Raw genomic sequence first — 24,078 nt, forward strand, 5'->3', positions numbered from 1 at the left:
TTTAAAATGCATCCCTGTGTTATTTGTGGGGCATAGGAATTCATTCATTCCTCCCCCCTCAAATATTGTCCAGCCCTCCACAAGGCCTGAGAGACAGTCGACCGGCCCCCTGTTGAAATTTTTTGCTGACCCCTTCATGGTCATAGTCTAATTCCAACATCACCCCAGACCTCAAACATGGGGAAAATGGCTTCCCCCTCAGTAATGTAACTATTGTTGTCAGAGGCTATATGCCTCTGAATAGAAGTTGCCAGAAATAAATAAATAAATAAATAAATAAATAAATAAATAAATAAATAATGCCCGGCCCATCTGGCTGGGTTTCCCCCGGCCACTCTAGGCGGCTCCCAACAGTTTATTAAAAACATGATAAAACATCAAACATTAAAAACTTCCCTAAACAGGGTTGCCTTCAGATGTTTTCTAAAAGTCAGATAGTTGTTTATTTCCTTGACATCTGATGGGAGGGCATTCCACAGGGCGGGCGCCACCACCGAGAAGGCCCTCTGCCTGGTTCCCTGTAACCTCACTTCTCACAGGGAGGGAACTGCCAGAAGGCCCTCGGAGCTGGACCTTAGTGTCCAGGCTGAACGATGGGGGTGGAGACGCTCCTTCGGGTATACTAGGCTGAGGCCATTGAGGGCTTAAAGGTCAGCACCAACACTTTGAATTGTGCTCGGAAACATACATGCTTCCTATGGGAACCTGGTTGACCACTGTGAAAACAGGATGCTAGATAAGGTAAGCCACTGGTCTGATCTTATGTCTGTACATGACCTCGTCTGTTGTCTTCCAGCTACTAAAGGAGTAGCAAAAGTGTTAACCGGTTGCAGCAAAAACAGTGGAAAGACTTGCAACATGTGAAAGGAAACCTGTGGCACAAGCTTTTGTGGACTAGAGAAAACTGAGCTTTGAGGCACAGAAGAAACGGAGGGAAGCCTAGCTGGATCCAGGCCAAAGGCCCATTTAGTCCAACATCCTGCGTTCGCAGTGGCTGATCAGATATCTATGGAAAGGCGGAAAGCAATACCAGTCTCCACATCTGTGATTCTCAGCACCTGGTATTCAGAGGTATTCTGCCTCCAACAAGGTAGGCAGAACATAGCCATCGATGGCTAGAAGCCTGTGATGACCCTACCTTCTCCATTCATTTGTCTAATCCTTTTTTTCAAGCCACCCAGAAAAAAAAACTTCTGCAACAACACAATGGTTAATCGTTAAGGTGTCACGAGACTCAGAACTCCTTTTGAAGACCGGCAGCAAACCATTCAACTTGACATGTCGAGGGAATACTGAATTTGTGGCTCTAATTTCTTTACAGTGGTGCCTGCGAGTCTCGTTACAGTTAAACCTGTGTCAGCATTTTCATTAGAAACTGAGTTTTGATTTATCACCCTGGCTGTAAAAATTTGCTCCTGGCTGAAGCTTGGCGTAAGGTCTTAGAGTAAGGGAAAACATTTGCTTTCTGTTTTTCTCTTTCTTTTTCTTTCTTTCTTTCTTTCTTTCTTTCTTTCTTTCTTTCTTTCTTTCTTTCTTTCTTTCTTTCTTTCTTTCTTTCTTTCTCTTCTATTGTTTGCTTGTTTAAAATGCTGGCTTGAAAGAAGTCCTGACCTGATCCAGAAGGGCTCTCCGTATGCTCTTAGCATAGGTCTAGATTTTGGATGATTTTCCTTCTAGATTTTCCTTCTAGATTTAAATCTGATGGCCTCTCAATTTCATTTTATCTCTGTAACTTTCCCAGAGATGCATATACTTCAGTAGAAGCATGGTGTCCAGATCAAGGGAAGTAATAGTACTGCTCTCTATTCCAGCTTGGTCAGACCACACCTGGAGTACAGTGTCCAGTTCTGGGCGCCACAATTTAAGAAGGGTTTTGGCAAGCTGGAACATGCGCAGAGGACGGCGACCAAGATGATCTGGAAGACAAGCCTCATGAGGAATGGTTGAGGGAGTTTGGTATGTTTAGACTGAGAGGAGATACGACAGTCACCTTCAAATATCTCAAGGGTTGCCACATGGAACCAAGGGCTTCAAGTTACAAGAAAGGAGATTCCAAATAAACACCAGGAAGAACTTTCTGGCAGTAAGAGCTGTTTGGCAGTGGAATGGTCTCCCTTGGAGGTGGTGGAATCTTCTTCATTTGATGTTTTTAAGCAGAGGCTGGAAGACCATCTGTCATGGATGCTTCAGTTGAGCTTCTTGCATTGCAGGGAACCAGCCTTCACTGGAGTCAGAAGTAGTCTTTCTTCTCGACCAATTTCCTTCTTTCAAACCCATCCCTCTGCATTTTGGAAAGATCCACCACAAGTGACTTCCCCCCATATAGAAAACTAACGTGTCAGGGAGAAAGGTTGTAGACTATTTTTTTCCCTCGCTGTGCCAGTTCCTAAAAACTCATCCAGGAAGGTATTTTGTTTGCTTTGCTGTTTAAGTCGTGCACATCTACACATGTGCAACACACACACACACACACACTTGTTTGACTGGCCTTTGACCCTGTCCCTCGTGCCAATTGGCAGTGGCCCTTCCTTGCTAGTGGAGATTAATGAACATCATGGGGGTCACCCCAGACGCATACCAACCAAAGAATCATACCAGTCCAGCCCCTTGCAATGCAGGAATATACAGCTGTTCCTTATGAGCAGGCTTCTCCAAACTCGGCCCTCCAGATGTTTTGGGACTACGATTCTCATCATCCCTGACCACTGGTCCTGTTAGCTACGGATGATGGGAGTTGTAGTCCCAAAACATCTGGAGGGCTGATGAAATATACTCGGAGTCCAGTGTGACTTTCATGCTCTTTATTCAGCTCATAGTAGTGAGGAATGTAGTTCCCCCAAAACGTTTGCTTTATATACACTATTTACACAATGGGCCCCATGTGATTGGCTAATTCCGGGATACTCCTGTATGCCAATCAGAGTGCGGATTCACTTCCACCTGGAGCTGGATTGGGTGGCTCCTGCAGACCAATCAGACTGCTGCAATCTCAATCCTATTGTTCTAGGACCAATCAGACTGCTGCAGTTTGGATCCTATTCAACTCAGTACATAACAGCTGAGTTTGGGGATTCCTGCTTATGGGGATTGAACCTGCAACCTTGGTGTTATCTGAACCATTCTCTAGCCCACTGAGCTATCCAGCTTGATAACCATCTGCTTCCACACAAGGGAAAGAGGTGGGGTAACAGCAACGGGCAAAGGCCACATCCTGCCCACTGCCTCACCTCCAGTCCCCTTGGTGCTTTCAATTGCACACCATGCTCCCCATTTTAGACATGGCTGGAGCGTATCCATGCTTAAAGAACTGTGTTGGGTTTCACCCCCAGGGAACAGCTTGTGGCCATCATTCAGAAGAACCAATTTTATTTTATTTTTTAAATCACCTTGGATGTGTTTACCTCTTAAAGAGTTGTGCTAGATTTTCAAGACACGGGGGTTAGAACAATAAGAAATGATCTTTAGGGAGAAATCCCCACCCCCTAGTCTAGCCCACAAGATCCAGCCAGTGGTAGGAGAGGAAACCCTTGCAAGAATCAAGCAGCAGGCGGAGAAATGTGCATTCGAGTTAAAGAGTAGAAGTCGTTTAACGCTCCCAAAGTGTCATTAGCGGTAACCTGTCACATAAAACGAGGTGTCAGATTTCCATTTTCATCTGAACTTCAGGTGTTTAGTAATCCAGAAGCTTTATTTAAGGACTGACCTTTGACCAGGGCTGTCACTCCAATTGCGAGTTGTTGATAGCCACTGGGAATCGATGGACAACATGAAGGTCACTTCCGAGAAAAAACTGTGGCTATCAACGTGTCAGTTCCAATGAAGGATTATAACCAAGCAGCAGAAAAGCAAATCGGGGGTTGCCAGCACTTCGCTTCCCTCCTGGGCTGAGTCTCCGTCTCCTTGCTCTCTCATTAACTATTTGGGAGAGAGACAAATAGATATAAACTGGTATTAAATAACATGCATTTCCAAAGACAAACTGAATTTTCTGCTCCAGGGGGGATATCCAGTGGGCTTCATTTAGAATCCTAACGCTCTGCTGTCCCAGATATGTGGAAGAGCTGAGGTTTATTTCTGCACTTAAAGCAAAAGATGTCGGAATAATTTTTGCATTGGAGGTGGTAGCAGGAAGCCTAGTATTGGGGAGCTAAAGGGTGCAACTAAATGGGTGTCAGTTGTGGGATCTGTGGTCCTCATGCCTGCAAGGTTCTGATTTTGTTTTGTTTTCTTGCAGAACCCACGTAAGATAGTTGACATCAAGATGCCAGCCGATTTTGCACCCATCTAATCCAGACTTTGGCATTCCAGTGTTGTCAACTACCCATTTGTGGTATCTCAGTGACCCATTTGCAACACTGAGCCACCCTCCTCCAATCCGGAAGCACCATTGAGTTGTATCCCATGCTGGTCTTTTTCTTTTCTACTCAGAGGAGACCCATTGATAATAATCAGTACTGATCAACAATTGGTAATAACAGGGTCCGATCCTAAGGATCAGGGAAAGCTTGGGCAAAAAAGTATGGGTGGTAGTCAACTAAGTTTTACTTACAGAGTAGACCCACTGAAATTAATACACATGACTAACTTGGGCCCATCCATTTCAATGGGTCTACTCTAAGTAGGTCCAATATTGGCTGCATCCCATTGTTTACTGAGACCTGCAAGCCTTTTTAATTTTTTCAAAGTTCATTTTACCTAGAAGTTGAATGCCATGTGAGGTTTAATCAATGTTGTCTTTCAATTAAAGGGCCTGAATGAGATATTAAGTTAAAAAAATTGAGCGGAGCCAAATTTTATCAGAAATAATTTTCAGATAAATTCCTGGCATTTCTCTCTCCGCCTCCCTCTTTTTCTTCTTCTTCTTTCCTCTCAAACTGTTGAAGAATTCTTCCTCTCTCAGAGCACAGAATCATAGAATTATACAATTGCAGAGATACCAAGGGTCATTTAGTGCAATTCTCTGCAATGCTGGAAACACAACTAAAGAACCCCTGATAGATGACCATCCAACCTCTGCAGATGTAGAACATATATAGTTTTGTTAAAAAATAACTTGGGCGGGGGGCACCAAGACTTCAGCATGCCAAAGCGGCTCTCCAGGTGAGGCATTGATAAACTGGCCAATGGCCCATCTGATCCAGTATCCTGTTCTCACAGTGGCCAACCAGATGCCTGAGGGAACTAGCAAGCAGGATTCAAGCACCACAGCACTCCTCCCTTCTTGCAACTGGGATTCAGAAGTACTGCTGTCTCCAGCTGAAGCTAGTAGCCACTGAGAGCCTTAAACTCCATGTGTTATTTTCATGTGAACTCAGTAACATACTGACAAATCCAGGTCGTGCAATTATAGTTGAGAAGTCTCACGCAACACATCTGCTTTCCCAAAAAGATAGGGCTTTTGCTGTAAGGAAAGTGGCAAGAAAATGAACTGGAAAGAATGGGATGCTCGCTTTGACACAGTGTCATCTAACCTCCCTGAAAACAAATCAGAATGAATTCTCATTAAAGGGGTTAAATGATCGAAACCCTGAACTCAACACGGTGACATTTTGCAGTAGGTCCTGCTTGTTATTTCATAACCCTGATTGCAGAATTTTGCAGTGGCAAATTGTGCTAATTAAGATTGGGGTGCCAAATGGTTTTAATTCACATGCGCGTGTGCACACACACACAAACACACCTCCCTATCACTAATGGCATTTAATCAGAAGGCATCGCAAACAAGAGGTTTTTTCTTTCTTTCTTTTTTAAGGGAGCGTTTTATCCCCAGATTCAATTTTTTTTGCAGCTGTGGAACCAAACGGGAGGCCTCACCTTGAGGCCTTGAGTTCATCTATACTAGTATTCCACTATGTAAACAGAGGCTACAGGGAATTAGTTTCATTTGAAATTAATTCAAGAGAAGAGGGATTGTGTTACATGTTGCCCAACTCATCAGTGGCTGGGCCCATAGTGTGAATTCACCGAAGAGGAGAGTCCCACCTGAGTAACTCTTTAGAACATATCGGGCATCTGGTCGTATCCATGACATAAACTATATGAAATTGGAACCTTGAGTGATCAAAGGCAGAGCTCGGCCAATGAGAGCAGAAGGTGGCCTTAATTCAACATCAATATTTCTCTGCTCATATTTGGGTTCAGGAACTGGATGAGTGAATCAGGCTGCCTGCCTTGTAAACGTTTGCCGAGTGTGGAATGTTGACATATTGCAAGTGTGTTGTTTTAGCATTATACGGATCCATTGATTCATTATTGTTTGGTTGTAAACTTTGTGAGATAGATAGATAGATAGATAGATAGATAGATAGATAGATAGATAGAGAGGTACCTCTGGTTATGAACTTAATTCGTTCTGGAGGTCCGCTCTTAACCTGAAACAGTTCTTAATCTGAGGTACATGTACCACTTTAGCTAGTGGGGCCTCCTGCCGCCACTGCGCCACCGCCACACCATTTCTGTTCTCATCCTGAGGTAAAGTTCTTAACCAGAGGTACTACTTCTGGGTTAGCGGAGTCTGTAACCCGAGGTGTTTGTAACCCGAGGTACGACTGTAGATAGATAGAAAGAATTTCAGTATGTTACCTTGGGTGGCTTTGAGAAAAGATTAACAACAGCAGCAATATTATTATTGTGGGTGTAATTCAATGTTATACTATGCTTAACATCTTCTCAATACAAGCATTGCAGCTTACCAGATGAAGCAATCTCCCCTCTCCTCCATCTGCATGCTGTTCTGGGGGTTCGTCTGACCTCCCCCAAGCCAATTGGGGGGGGGACACCAGGGCAGTGCAGTCGTACCTCTGGTTTAGAACTTAATTTGTTCCGGAGGTCCGTTCTTAACCTGAAACCGTTCTTAACCTGAGGTACCACTTTAGCTAACGGGGACTCCCGCTGCTGCCATGCTGCCGCCGCACAATTTCTGTTCTCATCCTGAGGTAAGGTTCTTAACCTGAGGTACTACTTCTGTGTTAACGGAGTCTGTAACCCCAAGTGTTTGTAGCCCGAGGTACCACTGTATAAATGGAAGTCCTCACCCAAGGCTTGCACTGATGAAACACTTTCGATCAGGGGCCAGCAAACTTACCAGGCCTTGGGCCGGTGTCTCCAGTCAGGTGCTGGGCTTCTGTCGTGTGTCTCCCTGATTCTACCAATTCCTCCCCGGTCTCAACCACTGTCGAGAATTAGATTGTAAGCTCATTGGAGGCAGGCAGCTGTCCTTTCAGGATTGGAACTCTCTAAACCATGCCTTTGCCAACCTGGTGCCTTTTGAGATGTTTTGACTGCAAGTCCCATCAGCTGGAGCCGATAGAAGTTTTAGTCCAAAGCAATTTGGATCCTAACAATTGCTCTGGAGTACAAGGACCAGGTGGAATCTATTGCCTATCTTCACTCCCTCCCAACAGCCCTCTAGGCCACTTCTCATGGCTCCCCGAAACACCAACCACCTGAAGCAGATTTTCAAGGGGCAAAGGGTCTGCTGAGGGAACGGGATGTAGGTGCTCCTCTTCGGCTGGTGGGTAGGATTCCAGTGGAATATTAGCTAGGATCTAAGCCAGAGTATAGAAACAACATCTCTCTCCCTATCACTACAATGGTTGGATGCACACAGCAGATGATGACGAGGATAATCTTTAATCAATTGGCAATAACAACAACCTTTAATCAACCCCAAAATGGGCATTTCCAACCATTGCTCCTGAAATGTGGAATACCCTTCCTTCTACCATACACAAGCCATCATCTCTCCATCACTTGACACCTCGAAACACCATTATATTTTGCGATGGCATCCTATTATTAATGAATCCCTGCTTTTATCTTTTATAATACCGTTTCCCTGGTTTTTATGCGGTGTCTCTGTTTTTTTTATTTTATCTTTGTATACCGTACAGTTTTTAAAAAATAATAATAATAATAATTAAGGGATTTAGAAACTTTTTTTAAAAAAAAACCAATCAATCAACGGGCAATTTAATATAACATTTCAAGAGGGGCACCCATGTTAATCTCTTGCAGCGAAAACATCCAGGAATCTAACAAATGCATTATGGTGTAAGCATTTCATGGACTCAGGGCCATAGAAAAAAAAACTTAGTTGGCAGGCATATAAGGGAGAAGGTTGTAAGGTGGGAGATGAGTGGCAATGAAGTGCAAACATTACAGTCGGTGATTTTTAAAAGCTTAAATGTACGTTAAATAGAATTGCAAATATAAAATGTGATTTGCTTTTTTCCTGTTGCTTAGCCTGGGGCCAAAGTCACACCGTACATTTAAAGCACTATGATACCACTTTGTACACTCGTTGCTTGCCCCCAATGAATCCTGGGAGCTGTAGTTCATTAAGGGTGCTGAGCGATGTTAGGAGACTCCTCTGCCCCTCACAGAGCTGTGCTTCTAAGGGTGGCTCAACAGTCAATCCCTCTTCCCAGAGAACTTTGGGAACTGTAGCTCCATGAGGGGAATAGGGGGGTGTCCAGCAGCTCTCGACACCCTGAAAGAACTACAGTTCCCAGGATTCTTTGGCGGAAGCTATGACTGCTTAAAGCAGCAGGGTGCGAACGTGACCTGAGCAACGAGGAATTATCCGGCTTATTGGCATAAATGATGCCCGAGCGCCGCGACAGCAGTGGCGAGAAAGCATGGCTGCCTATTCTCGGTTCATGGCAGCGGAGATCCCCGAGCCTGGGCCTGGAAGCAGCCCGAGCTTCTGTTGCAATAAAGCAGCAGTGAGAAAAGCTCAGAGTAATTAAGTGGCTGACGCGCAGAAGAAACCGTTACAAAGAATTGACTAAATTGCCCATTCATTAGTAGCACGGCATGGAAGGAGAATTACAAGTAGACAATAGAGCCAGCGGTAATTCAATCTAACCTTGTACTTACAGAAAACAATGAGATAATGAACAGAAAAATTACCAGGCACATATTGCATTTTGTGAAGGGGAGGAAGGAGGGAGGGAATGGAGAGCGCTAATGTGGGGTGGGGGGGGGAGAGAGAGAGAGCTGGAGAGAGAATGGGGGGCAGGGCGTGGTGGGAGAGGGAGGGGGAGCCCTGGCACATGTGATGCTAATAGCAACACTCAAGCTGAGCAAACATTTCTCCAACACAATCATTGCGCTCCGTCGAAGGGCCTCTGGGGAGCAGAGGCGAGGCTAGATCGTGAGCAAAAAAAATGTAATTTATAAGGCGTCTACGGACTGGAATGTATCATCGGATCCGCTTGCTGACGCTCAATTGATATGTAGTTGATTTCAAACAACACCCCCCGGGCGCCCACAGGGAACATTTTTTAGATTTTACGCTTGGATATATCTGTTTAACTCGCCATTTACCAAAACGACGGCTGATGACAGCACAAACAAGTCACTCTGGTGAAGAGAGAGAGAGAGAGAAACTGAAAGAAACTGCGCGCAACACACAAATAAATCCCCCGAGCCTCGGAACTCTACTGGGTACATGTAGAAATGGAAGATAGAAATATCTACGAAACACAGATATATTTATTTAAAGGCATCAGAACATAAGACAAGGCCTGCCAGATTGAACCAAGGGTCCGCTTAGACCAGCATCTTCCATTTATTTAAAAACACCTCCCATTTATTGAAAACATGTCTCCCTCACCTTTCCAAAACCTCAAATGGGCTTGGCACCAAATATTAAAAACCAAAACAGTGGGTTTTTTTTTAAAGGCGCCGGTAAAAATAACATAAAAGAGCAACGTTTTGTTGATTAATTGATCAGAAAATTTGATCAACTGAATACATTTTGTTAGGAGATGAACGGACTGAAAATGTTTTGACGGGCTGAAAGAAAGGGTGCTTCCGATTCAACGGGCAGCTGGTTGGAAAACTCTTGGGTTGTTTTTAAATGGAAAGACTGGTGACAACAGCATAAATCAAATTCGAAGATGGCACCTGAGAGATACAGGTGCATCATCTGAAAACGAAGTACGGTTTTCAAATCTGTGACCATCTTGCTGCAATGTTTCCTAGAGTGGCAGGATGGCAGAGAGGTCAGGGCCAATCTGGTGCCCCCTACTGGTGCACCTGCGCAGACCCATGCTCACAGTTGCCTTGACTCATCCTTGCACTGTTCAGGTAGGATGAATCTACACTATCACCCACCATGCCCAGCCACTCCTGAATGTTTCACAGATGAAAATAGGGGTGTTGTTTCACTTGAGTGCATGGAGCCAGCAGATGAGTCTGGAATCCAAATGTCATGCACAGCAGGGAAAACAGAGGAGCTATTGTGTATAAGTGGGTGGAGCTGTTGTTATTATTATTATTATTATTATTATTATTATTATTATTATTATTAACATTCTATACCACCTTACACCAGCTAAAGTTTCCAAACCATATAAGGCTTGTTTCTGCCTAGATCTCTACATCTGTCAAAGTGTGAGCCGGCAGTAAATCACACCGTTCAAAGTTGGAGTTAACTCTTTATTGGCAAAAACACAACCTTCACAGACTTGGCGGAGCGTCAGGCCTAATGAGCACAGCAGCTCATCTCCAGTATGTCTTACCCATGAATCAGTTGCTGAGAATGAAATCCCCATGCTCATCATCTAAGTCCCCTCCTATCCAGGGCTTTTCCCAAGCAATTGGAGAATGCGCCTGTGTGCAGCCTGCTTCTGCTCCATCCATTTCAGTCCTATTCTGGTTCTGGGAGGCAAGGGGGGAGGGGAGCTGGTTGCAGCGGGGGGAGGGGGCGACACCTGGGACTCTTCACTAGCCAGACTCATCTCTGCCTCGGCCCTCCTCTCCAGTTTCAGCTTCTGCCTCTGATTCTGGACTTCTCTCTGCCACAGACTCTGCCTGCTAACAAACCCCTGTTACCTCTTCAGCTTCTGATGCCTCCTCTTCCCTGTCTTCCCCCTCTTCTCCCTCTGACCACCCATTGTTGTCCCACAACCAGTGCCCGGGCTCTGAGCCTTCTTCTCTTGGGTGGTCCCCAGCTGGTACCTCCCACCATTCCTCTGCGTCCAACCAGTCCATGACAACATCTCTGTCAGAAGTTGTTGCGCTCTCTCTCTCTCTCTCTGTGTGTGTGTGTGTGTGTCGAAATGAAGAGCAAATAGGCTGTGTAAATTTGCATTAACTAATATTGCCTCTTTTATATTTCTGTACTGGCAGTTCAAGCAACAAACCTTCTTTTCTTTTCTTTGACTTTCTGCCTGCCATTTTGTGTAAATAAATATCCCAGTCATTTCAGACACCGTGTTCCTTGTTAAACTCTCCAAGCTGTGATTTGCTATCCGTGCTATCCGAAAAAAGAAATGAAAGAAGGAACATGTAATTCCTTTCCAAAGAAAAGCAAAGAAAAAAAGGAGATGATAGATAGATGATAAATAGATAGAGAAAGGTGATAGATAGATAGGTAGATAGATAGATTGATAGATAGATAGATAGATAGATAGATAGATAGATAGATAGATAGATATAGATGATTCCTGATTTCCCTGTCCACGTATTAAGAAACAGCACCTACGGATGGAATACATACTTAAGAGTTGAAATATGGTGATTCCATAGACTGTTAGTAATTCAGCACAAAAGGTTTTCTGATTCACAGGCTAGCGAGTGATTGCGTAGATCTGAAGGATTGCCGCTAAAGCTGCATCAAATGGTTTGGAATAAACATTACCTGTGGCACATATTGCCATGTAACTTAATAAGCTTGACATGAGCTTTCCATGGGTGGGAACAGGGAGCCAAGCAATAGTGGGATTAAGAATGCAGCTTCAGGTTAGGGGTGCTGTGCTCTGCTCAAACCCCCCCCCCCTTGCAAAGTTATTTAGTTGCAAATCACATTCCTCGTTCGTTTTATGTGTCCCTGTACACTCTGCTGTATAGTTGCCATTTCCAGGAAAGAGTTCAAAGGCTCTTTAATTCAAGTCCAGAACTAAAACGAAGAGCTGGAATGTCATTGACATCCCAGCCAACACATTCTGCGTCCGCACTGCAAATTAAACCTGGTTTGTGCCAGTTTAACAATCCTGTCCAACGGCACCCCCGGAATTATGTGAAGACACTGAGCAATTTCAAGAAGGATACTGTTCAACAGTTCAAGAAGGATACTGACAAGCTGGAACGTGTCCAGAAGAGGGCAACCAAAATGGTCAAAGGCCTGGAAACAATGCCTTATGAGGAACAGCTTAGGGAGCTGGGTATGTTTAGCCTGGAGAAGAGAAGGTTAAGGGGTGATATGATAGCCATGTTCAAATATATCAAAGGATGTCATATAGAGGAGGGTGAAAGGTTGTTTTCTGCTGCTCCAGAGAAGTGGACACGGGGCAATGGATTCAAACTACAAGAAAGAAGATTCCACCTAAACATTAGGAAGAACTTCCTGACAGTGAGAGCTGTTGGACAGTGGAATTTGCTGCCAAGGAGTGTGGTGGAGTCTCCTTCTTTGGAGGTCTTTAAGCGGAGGCTTGACAGCCATCTGTCAGGAATGCTGTGATGGTGTTTCCTGCTTGGCAGGTGGTTGGACTGGATGGCCCTTGTGGTCTCTTCCAACTCTATGATTCTATGATTCTATGAATTTGTCTGATATATCTAACACCTCCTTGAAACTCCAACCACCCCACATGCTGCTATAGCCCCATAGCAGGCAACACACACATATATACATACATACAAGTACACAGCAATTCTTAAAGGACTTGCTCCTGCTGGGGTTGGAAGTATTTTTGGAAGTATTTTTGAAACCAAACTTAGCAACCTTGCTGTGCAATCCTAGAGTTATGTAGAATTTTTCTTAAATGCCTTATATTCAATAGTATCTGAAAACATGTATAAAATAGAAAGAAAATCATTATGCAGCTTTACCCTAATTTTTGACACCTGGGGTGAGGGAAGGAGGACTTCTATGCTTAAGGCTCATCTTGTCTCTGTGGTTGTAAGTTGTTTCAAACTGGCTTTAACATTGTGTTTTCATTGTTGTAATGTCACCCTGGGACATTGGGGTGAAGGGCAGGCTAACAATGCCGTTCCCTCTCCCATATGGGAAGCATCGTCCGTTAGTGAGCACATAGAAGAACGAAGCATTAGGCGAGCTTGCTGGATCAGGCCAATGGCCCATCTAGCCCCAGCAACCTGTTCTCATGGTGGTCAACCAGATGCCTGTGGGACGCCAGCAAGGAGGTTCCAAGCACAAGAACACTCTGTATGACTGAATAGCTGGAGGAGTGTCTCCACCTGCATTGTTCGTTCATAGACATCTTGCAGTTGGGGGAAAGAGAGGGGGGAGAGAGAGATGGGGGATATTTTTCTTTTGTTCTGTTGCCTAGTGTTATTGTAGGGGTTTGTGTCAGCATCACGTGGGTTGGTCCTTTGTTTACATATCTATCTACTTATTTCTATTGATATTGCAAGAGATTAGGGGGCCCAGATCTTGGTTGGTTGTGTTCGGTTCTTGAGTCAAGTTAGCCATATTGATTCGTATGCTGTTGGAGGGAGAAAGGTCCCTGTTGTAGCGTGGGGATCGTGATTCAGCAAGTGATTTCAGCTCAGACAGAGCAGGCAGGAGACAGCTTCTTCATGTAACACTCTTTATTCAGACAAAGAAGACTGGGGAACTGAGGAGAGGGAGATACATTGATAGGGACAGTAGAGGATACATTTTGGAGGGAACAATCTCAAGCTGCCTTTTGGTGGGAACCAATAAGACTGAGGATCCAAATGCAGCAACTTGAATGAACCAATAGTAACTGTTCTTTCTGGAACAGGAAGGCAGTTACTTTCCCCTAATGTGAATACAGACAATAGTAATCAGATATGATAACCCTTGAATCAATACACAACAGTCCCGTTGTGCTATGTATGTGATAAAGGGGAACCACACTGGGGTGAAGACGGCTGCCTCCTTTGCTTGTCCCCATGCTAGTTTAGGTTTGATGCCTAACTTCTCTAGTAAGGTGGTTCCCCATACATTTTGGTAACAGTGGTCTATGTTCACTCCTGATGGGTCTTTCCAGTGTCTAGTGGCAATATTTCTAGTGGCTGAGAGTAAACATAATAAATAAATAAATAAATAAATAAATAAATAAATAACCCTTAAGTAAACTACTTATGAGTTCCTTACGTGTGTGTGTGTGTAGTCGTTGTCCTGGAAGCCCTGGTGGATGAAGGTGGGAGGAGCAGTCCGCCTCAGCTGCCATCCTGGGGGGTGACATCGCGAGGGCCCCCATCCCCACCCCCTGGGCCACTCGCCGCTTGCTGCACACGCCCCAGGACATGCACCACTCTCTGCGCACCCCCGGCATGAGCCACGCCCCCCGCCGGCCATGGGACACACCCCCTGGGACACGCGCCATGCCCCCTGGGATGCACACCAGCCACACCCCCCCCCAGTGCCGGAGCAGGTAGCTTCGCCACTGCCTGCAAGATACTGAAAAGGGCTAGTTCTGGAGTTTTGACATTCCTGGCCTAAATGCAGCTGCGATCACGGGCCTACACAGAGCTTCTCCGTTGACCCTGATCTTGAGTCAGATGCTAAAATGGCTTCAACTCTGCTCTCCTCCGCTAAGGAAGCTAAATGGGCAGGCCCCTCTCCGTCAGCTGTGCTCTTGCCAGCCTCACGCAAGCCATTCTCGCCGTGGCAAAGTGCCTGTTCCTTCCCTCAAGGAACGCACTGCTCCTTTGACAAGGCAGGGTAAAGACCCTCCAGGGTTCTTTGGGAACATCAATATGTTTTGTATTTAATGTGCTGGCTCGGTTACAGCAAATTAAAGAGAGCAGGCCTGCTAGAAGATAATGCGGCATGCCGGCTCCCTACTCCCTAGTCAAGTGGTACGCGCTGAAAATGAGACTCCAGTGTGGGGAAACAGCCTCACTTTATGTCCCCCCGCAGTACCAGAAGAGGCATTAGGCAAAGCCCTGAGCCTTAATGGTACGCATCAGGAAAACATCTGAGCTTGGGCCTTCAATCACAAACGCTGCAGGATTTAAAAATGAATAAACTTCACATTGTGATTCTCTTATTTATCCTTTATGCAAATTTTCCCTAGGAGGACACATTATGTACGCTGCGTGGTGCGGCAGAGGCCCACATTAAGCTATGAGGGAGGCTCTGAGATGCTGTGAAAAAAATACCGTGGGCCCCATCCACGGGGTTCGCCTATCAGTGTCGGGAAAAGGAAGGAAGGAAGGAAGGAAGGAAGGAAGGAAGGAAGGAAGGAAGGAAGGAACTTATGATCCAGTTATTAAAGCATCAACAGGGAAAGGAGGAAGGAACTCTCGTTCAGTTTCAGGGAATATGGTCCATTAAACAGCCTGCAAGCAGCAGAGGAGTTAAGGCAACTAGGTCATTTCCCAGTTTTCTTCCCATTGCCTACGTTTGCCTTCAAAACCTCAAAGTCCAAGTCCTCTTGCTAGGCCCATTGAGCTCAGAAATGGAGCCTGCTTCTAGCTCTATATCCCTAGGTTTCCTCTGAAAGAGGTGTGGTCCACAGCTATCGTTAGTGTGTCATGCTCTACTGTCGGGCTAGACCAGTGCTGTCAAGTATCCCGTTTCCCCCGGGATTCTCCCTTATTTTAAGCAGTTTCCCGCTGCTCTCCCTTATTTTTTATTTCCCTTAAATTTCCCGTTTTTAATGGAAGCAGCTCCTCCTCTGCTGACCAGGGACTGGGTGGGAAGACCTCGCCTACTTGGAGAGAAAAGCCTCAGCCCTCAAAGCAAGTGGGAGCCGTTTCCCGTGCTTACAGGGGGTGTATTCCTCCCCCTGCATCAGCCCCTATCCATTGCTGCCGAGCCCCTCAGCTGGCCAATAGGGTTAGCTGGCGGGCGGAGCCTGGCTGCCTTTGAGCAGCTGCTGCTTCCTGTCCTGTTTTGATGGGATCAGACAAGAAGACGATGGGGCTCCATTGCGTGGAGCACATGGCTGCCCTCCTCTTTGCTCCGCTCCGAGCCCGAGCCCGCTTGGAGTTTACATTGCTGCTCCACCCACTTTTGCTTCTGGCTCCACCCACCACTGACATGTGACTGTCCCTGGGATAGGTGAGACTGCTGATCCCTTATTTTCAAATCCGAAACTTGACAGCTATGGGCTAGACTAGGTTGGACTTGAAAGCAGCTACTGTTTGGGATCAGCCTCCAGCCTCTACCGCTCTAATTCGACTGGGTTTTGCCCATGCCAGAACTGGATTCTTGGTCTCGAGCCACCCAGCCCCCATACAAGCAAAGTGGTTTGTCCAGTGGTGTTTTAGGACACTCTGGCGTTCTCACAGAATCATAGAACTGTTGGAAGGGGCCCAAAGGGTTTTCTAACCCTGCAATTCTTGCGGTTTAGCAATCAAGCCCTTTGCCCAGGGAACTCTGGGAATTGTAGCTCTTTGAGGGGGATAAGGGTGTCTCCTAGCAACTCTCAGCGCCTTTAACAAAGTACAGCTCCCAGAATTCTTTGGGGGGAAGCCATGGTTGTTTAAAGCAGAATCACGGTGCTATAAATGCATTGTGCGAATGTGGTCCCAGAATCCTTTGCAGTGTTAGGGGTTCCATGGTAGATGTGCACAAGGGCTCGCATCTGCTAAGTGAGTCAATTTTGGTCAAGCTACAAAGCTTGAGATAGGCTGCTGCAAGGCCACGGAAAAAGCAATTGCGAGTCTATTTCAGCCACTACCACATAACTACTCAGCGGAGCAGGCAGTTTTTATAATTAGCCCCCCTGTCAATTTTCTTTTTTCTATTGTTAGCGCAGCAAAATGAATGAAAGGGCAACCTAATAGAAGGGAGATACATCGTGTTCCTGACCAAAAGTCCCTCTCCCCCTCTTTGCCTTCCTCCTGCCTGTCGCGAATGTTCATTATTAATATGTGGTCTCCTTGAACACACATTTACAGGAGTGCCAAGATCGCAAAGTAGCATCTGGCCCTCTCACAAGCGGCGGGGAGGGGGGGAGAAGAGAGGTGAATGGTAATTCAGGGACATAGCTACCATGTTAACCACTCAAAGCAATAACAACAACAACAACAACAAATGATAGGAGGAGATTTGTTAAGCAGTGCTTTGCGGGCAGACAACCAGGCAGGTTCATAAATGCTTAATCACAAATCCGCCTTTTTAAAAATTGCAACAGGTCAAGTCGCGAGCCCTCTGGACTCCAGATCGCAATTAGTGATGGGAGCTGTAGTCCCAAACATCTAGGAGCCTGCAAGTTCCCCACCCTGGTCTACTGGTCTGGCTCAGTATAAAGCTACTTCCCATGTTACACTTCTCCCCCAGGACAATAGCCAATCAGAGGAGGGAAGATTCCTTTCTAATTCCAAATAGGGCAATCGAGTTTAGTACTCTCCATCCCACCCTAGTTGGGTATGCTGTGGTACATCCCAACCCGATAGCCCAGTGACACCCTCCTGAAATAGTACAGTTGGTACCTACCTGAATGGTAGATTTAGGAGGCATTGCTGGGCTATCGACACCTCACCCTAGTGATCATTGCAATGGTTTGTATCCAAATGTTTACGTATTTCCCTGTAGCCACCATTATTCACGAGTTTTTTCCTTATCGGGACATGAGTTTTCTACTGTCATTTTTACTTCCCTGTGTTGTGTTGACTCCGATGAGCTTGGCGAGCCCATAAAACTGTTCAGGAGCCAATCACGTCCCTGAAGCGTTTTTCCTCCTGCCAAATCATCTGGGCGGAGCAAAACTTGAACACCATGACCAGCACCTGTCCACAAGGTAAATGTTTCCTTAAAAAAACCAACACTTGCCATTCATCATCCTATTTCTAGAATGATGAGTCCCATCTACAGGACAAACACATCACAGGGAAGGCTTGGCACTCTAGGCTTCTCACTGACATGCTCTCTCTCTGTTTCTGTATGTGTTCTCTCCCCCCCCCCTTGGTGAGCATTCAAAAGTGCAGACACCGGGACCCTTCAGCCTGAAATGGCGTAAGTACAGGGGCAGTTTTCCCACTGGATTCTTCCGAAGGTAGAAACTCTCCCTGGCGTTGATCGTATAAAGGTAAAGAAAGGAAAACCAGCTAGCAGCAATTGGGAAGATTTACAATCCCACTGGCGCTCTGGGCACCTCGTAAAAGAGAACGCACAACCATCAACTTCAGCAGTGCTAGCTGGAGACCAGGCTGCCAAGAACAAGCATATGTCTAGGCAGAAAGCAGCGAGTTGCCTATGCAGAGATGGTCAGTACAACTCAACCAGTGTTCTCCTTCCAGTGGTTATGGCTGGAGTTTTGTCAGTAAGAAATTCACTGCAGAACACCCCAGCTGGGATCACCCCAGGTAAACCCAAGAACCGTTCTGCTTCAGGGTCCTGGCAGCAGCACTTTGTTGTTGTTGTTCAGTCGTTCAGTCATGTCCGACTCTCTGTGACCCCATGGACCAGAGCACGCCAGGCACACTTGTCTTTCACTGCCTTCTACAGTTTCGTCAGACTCATGTTCATAGAATCATAGAATCATAGAGTTGGAAGAGACCACAAGGGCCATCCAGTCCAACCCCCTGCCAAGCACTGTCCAACCATCTCATCCTCTGTCGCCCCCTTCTCCTTGTGCCCTCCATCTTTCCCAACATCAGGGTCTTTTCTAGGGAGTCTTCTCTTCTCATGAGGTGGCCAAAGTACTGGAGCCTCAACGTCAGGTTCTGTCCTTCCAGTGAGCACTCAGGGCTGATTTCCTTCAGAATGGATAGGTTTGATCTTGTTGCAGTCCATGGGACTCTCAAGAGTCTCCTCCAGCACCATAATTCAAAAGCATCAATTCTTCGGCGATCAATCTTCTTTATGGACCATAAGCTCTCACTTCCATACATTACTACTGGGAAAACCATAGCTTTAACTATACGGACCTTTGTCGGCAAGGTGATGTCTCTGCTTTTTAAGATGCTGTCTAGGTTTGTCATTGCTTTACACTGGTGCAAAGCAGTCAGTATCCTGTTCCTACCTGCAATCCCTTGGCCTATCTTTCCCCAGGTTGTTGAGTTCACCTTGGCTTCTGGCAACAATGTCTTAACTGCACAAGAGGGTCCATTGATAGTGTTAAGACATATGATCCAGCCACCCCTCTGCACTACAGGCAATCCTGTTGTCTAGTGCACCTCCCCACCAAATCACTATCCCCCTTTTGCTTTGGGAGATTTTTAGAGTGCCAGACATGAGACCAGTCTTGCAATTGGGGATATCTTCCATCAGATACCGATGCTTATGAGTGGTGCTCTTCACCTGACCACTGTATCGCACTTTATAAATAAGGCATGCAAAAAAGATAGGTCCCTGTCCCAAGGGTCTTATATTCCAACCCTAGGAGGGAGAGGGGAGAGATGAGTTAAGGCAAGTATAGCCAGAAATGGATTTGGGCAAATGAAATTATGTGCAATTGAGGGTTGTTTCAGTTATAGAGGTGCACTACAGCTGGGACGCAGGTGACGCTGTGGGTTAAAGCACTGAGCCTAGGGCTTGCTGATCAGAAGGTCGGCGGTTCGAATCCCCGCAACGGGGGGAGCTGCCATTGCTCGGTCCCAGCTCCTGCCCACCTAGCAGTTCGAAAGCACGTCAAAGTGCAAGTACCTTCCAGTGGGAAGGTAAACGGCATTTCCATCCGCTGCTCTGGTTCGCCAGAAGCGGCTTAGTCATGCTGGTCACATGACCCGGAAGCTTGACTCCCTTGGCCAGTAACGAGAGATGAGTGCCGCAGCCCCAGAGTCGGACACGACTGGACCTAATGGTCAGGGGTCCCTTTACCTTTACCTTTACAGCTGTAATCCTATTAGGGATGTGGCGAATTTGTCCTGTTCACTTTTGAATGAGAACCTGCTAATTCTCCCTTTCCAAACCAAAATGTGACCCGAAGCACAGCTGTCTTTTGAAATTTGCACTTCTCCAAATTTTGCGATGCGAAAGTTCTCTGACTAAAAAAATGCATACAAAAAAATGAATGTGGGGGGAGGTTGCACACAAATCTGCATGTGTTAGTGGAAACAACATAGGGAAATGATTATATTAGGGAGAATTGCTTGAGGGGGGAACACATCTTAGGCAAAATTGCACACAAAACTGCATGTATTAGGAGCTACATGCATCAAAAGGCATACAAACCTCCATGCAAACCTTTTTTAAAAATATGGAAACTGATTCACAAATGGGATGAACTGATCTTAAACCAGGGAAATGAGAAACTGAGAGAAACTGAAATTGACAGATTCATCCATTTGGAAAAATCCTATATACACTTACTTTCTCTCCCTAGAGAGTCTCGCTTAGCATCGGGTTATGTTTTTCTAGTTCCAGACAAATGCCTTTTTATTTGTTCAGACCTTTTCACCTGACTAAATCTCTTTTAGATCTGTTCCAGCTATTAATCTTTTACTTTGTTTTAATCCTGCCTTTTAAAATAAGGACGTGTTTTGGATTTTTTTTCCTCTGTTCTTTTTTCTGTCAGTTTCAGTGCTTGTGTCATTTATTTATTGTTGTTGTAAGTTGCTTTGAGTTACTTTGGCAAGAACCCACAAGCCTCCCTCGTTGGTCACTGGTGGCCCTGTTGAGGACATGAGACTAATGAATCCTCAAGCTTATACTTTGTCCTTTCCAGGCTAGCTCCCTGACTCACATTATTCTAGCTTCAGTGCAGCCATTACAGTGGAGATGTACTAGGAGAAGCTTGTAATGTCTCTGTAGCACAGAGCTTTCCCAACTTTTCATGCTGCTGACAGGCTTTTTAGACATGCATCATTTCGCGACACAGTAATTCAGTTTCACTAGCAAACCGGAGGTTAAACTAACCCCTTTCCAGCCCCGGGAACGTTCAAATGACACACCTACACACTGCAGCCAACACACCAATACTACTACTTGTTCTTGTTCAGTCGTTCAGTCGTGTCCGACTCTTCGTGACCCCATGGACCAGAGCACGCCAGGCACCCCTATCCTCCACTGCCTCCCGCAGTTTGGCCAAACTCATGCCAGTCACTTCGAGAACACTGTCCAACCACCTCATCCTCTGTCGTCCCCTTCTCCTTGTGCCCTCCATCTTTCCCAACATCAGGGTCTTTTCTAGGGAGTCTTCTCGTCTCATGAGGTGGCCAAAGTACTGGAGTCTAAACTTCAGGATCTGCCCTTCCAGTGAGCACTCAGGGCTGATTTCTTTAAGGATGGATAAGTTTGATCTTTTTGCAGTCCATGGGACTCTCGAGAGTCTCCTCCAGCACCATAATTCAAAAGCATCAATTCTTCGACGATCAGCCTTCTTTATGGTCCAGCTCTCACTTCCATACATTACTACTGGGAAAACCATAGCTTTAACTATACGGACCTTTGTCGGCAAGGTAACTACTACTACTAATAATAATTTATCATTTATACCCCGCCCACCTGGCTGGGCCTCCCCAGCCACTCTGGGCAGCTCCGAACCGAATGTTAAAAACACAATACAGCATTAAACATTAAAAACTTCCCTAAACAGGGCTGCCTTCAGATGTCTTTTAAAAGTAAGATAGTTGCTTATTTCCTTGACATCTGCTGGGAGGGCGTTCCACAGGGCAGGTGCTACTACCAAGAAGGCCCTCTGCCTGGTTCCCTGTAACCTCACTTCTCTCAGTGAGGGAACCGCCAGAAGGCCCTCGGCGCTGGACCTCAGTGTCCGGGGCTGAACGTGTTGCGACACACAGTTTGGAAGGCTCTGCTGTAGTGTCTCAAACTGTATTGGCTCCAGCTTCTGGGAGCCAGAGTGGTGTAGTGGTTAAGAGTGGTAGACTCGTAACCTGGTGAGCCGGGTTCGCGTCTCCGCTCCTCCACGTGCAGCTGCTGGGTGACCTTGGGCTAGTCACACTTCTCTGAAGTCTCTCAGCCCCACTCACCTCACAGAGTGTTTGTTGTGGGGGAGGAAGGGAAAAGGAGAACGTTAGCCGCTTTGAGACTCCTTCGGGTAGTGATAAAGCGGGATATCAAATCCAAACTCCTCCACTTCTTCTTCTTCTTCTTCTTCTTCTTCTTCTTCTTCTTCTTCTTCTTCTTGGAAGTCCTTGGGCACCTCCTGAGTAGCCCCATTAAATTTCTTTGGCTGCTTCCCCATTGGCTCCCCATGTTCCTTTCGTTCCCATCAGAGCCACAGCCCAGAGGAAGAAGGCAAGGCGCATGGAACCTGTTGTTTTTTATCCTGGCCCCTCTCACTGCTTGCTCATTGGGAGATGGCAAGTGAATAGGCAGCAATGGCAATGTTGGGTCAGGGGGGGCATGACAATGCTGACTCCTTGTGCCGGTTGTGGTCCAAAAGCATTCTCAGAATAAGCACAAAGTGTCTGAGGCCAAAGGCAGCTGGCACCGAATAAGTGGATTTGGCAGAATTTTTTATGTTAAAAATATTGGGCATAATCCAGCCCAAGTTAAGTACTTTCAACCTGCATTGATTTCAGTGGGAGAGCCGAACACATGTTTAAGTTTCTTAGTAAAATCAATAGGCCTTAAAAGTGTTTAACTCTGGCCGAGCCTTCCTCCGACTTCTGTTCCCTGCCCAACCAACCCCAGTTTTCAAAATGTGCACATGGAGCTCATGGAACACAATAGCAATTGCTATTTAAGTTATAGGAAACATTCTGAAATTGCCATCTGTAAACATTAGACTATGCAAGTCTTATGCAAATCTGTGCCCTCATGTGCCCCACATTCAGCATCCCGTAACTCACCGCCCTGCAATCCACAAACACCTAAACTGAGTGGTCCGTAAAATTATGGGATGCAGTTGCCATAAGTGAACCAATGTGGGCTCAGTGGCTGAAACGGGGATTGAAAATTGCTTTAGGCATGTTTTATACCAGGCATAGGGCAAAATCGGCCCTCCAGATGTTTTGGGACTACAACTCCCATCATCCCTAGCTAACAGGACCAGTGGTCAGGGATGATGGGAGTTGTAGTCCCAAAACATCAGGAGGGCCGAGTTTGCCTATGCCTGTTTTGTACAGTATTAGAAAGCAAGACAAGATCAGGCAGTATGGAATCTATTTCCTTTGTTACACTTTTGGTGCATTCCTTTTTTTTTCTTTAAAAACAAGTGAGCGGAAAACTGAGCAAGAATCCATCCATCCTGCTTGCTCACCTCTCGTGTTGAAGTCCAGTCAAGCCCTGTAAACTGCCTGGTTGGGGAATAATGGAAGAGCCACATGCTTTGAGCTTCCTTTAGGAAGAGTGGAATGTAAGTGAAATTACTTTTAATAATAACAATGACCAGTGCTGCCACTCAGTGAGCATCTTGCTAGTTGGCAATATCTTCAGCAAATGGTTTGCAGCCAAGCAACTGGCACCTATGAAAGAAAGAGCAGAGTCACGGGTGGTCAAAAGGTAGGGGCAGGGGAAAGGAATGTACTTACTTGCAAGCAGGGATGGGACTCAGTTTAGTTTCATATTTAAAGGTGGACTTACTCAATTCACACATTCCAAAACAATACACCAACCAACATACAGCCATTCTTCCAAATTCACACTTCTCTGAATTTTGCGATGCATCTCTCTGGACAGTTAATGTGTGCAAAAAAGCATATATCGGACTAAAATATGCACAGAAATGCATATATTTGTGAAAACGATGCACACAAATGCATCTCAGTAGGGGGAAATGCAAAAAAAAGGTGTTTATTGGGAGAAATTTGCACTAAAATGCTGCTGAATTTTCAAGCAGATTGTGGGGTGTTCTTTTTTTAAAAGAACAATAAAAATAAATTACAAACTGATTTTGAAATGTGGAATACCACACTTAATGACTGGAAGAAATGAGAAACTGGATGAAACCAAAACTGACAAATTCTTCCATTCCTATTTGCAAGTTTGCACATAAGAACCTCTGCACCAACCTAGTTTCATAATGTGCTGTATTAAAAACTGAGCCAGCCCTGGACCAGAATGAGCCATTGCTTCTGTTGTAGGACTCTGAAGGTGGGGTGGTGTTCAGAGGCTGGTCTGGTGCTTCCGAGCCCTTCAAATCGAAGGGCTCCCTGCTCTGCCTCTTCCGCTTAGAAATGTGTCCTCCGGACCCTCGGTGCACAGAACATAAGGCATTTATTTCCTGCATTGTTAGAAACTACCGCCGCCTCCCAATCACACACCGACACAAAGGAGTTCAC

The sequence above is a fragment of the Lacerta agilis genome, chromosome 11 (assembly GCF_009819535.1).
Source record: "Lacerta agilis isolate rLacAgi1 chromosome 11, rLacAgi1.pri, whole genome shotgun sequence".
Taxonomy (NCBI): domain Eukaryota; kingdom Metazoa; phylum Chordata; class Lepidosauria; order Squamata; family Lacertidae; genus Lacerta; species Lacerta agilis.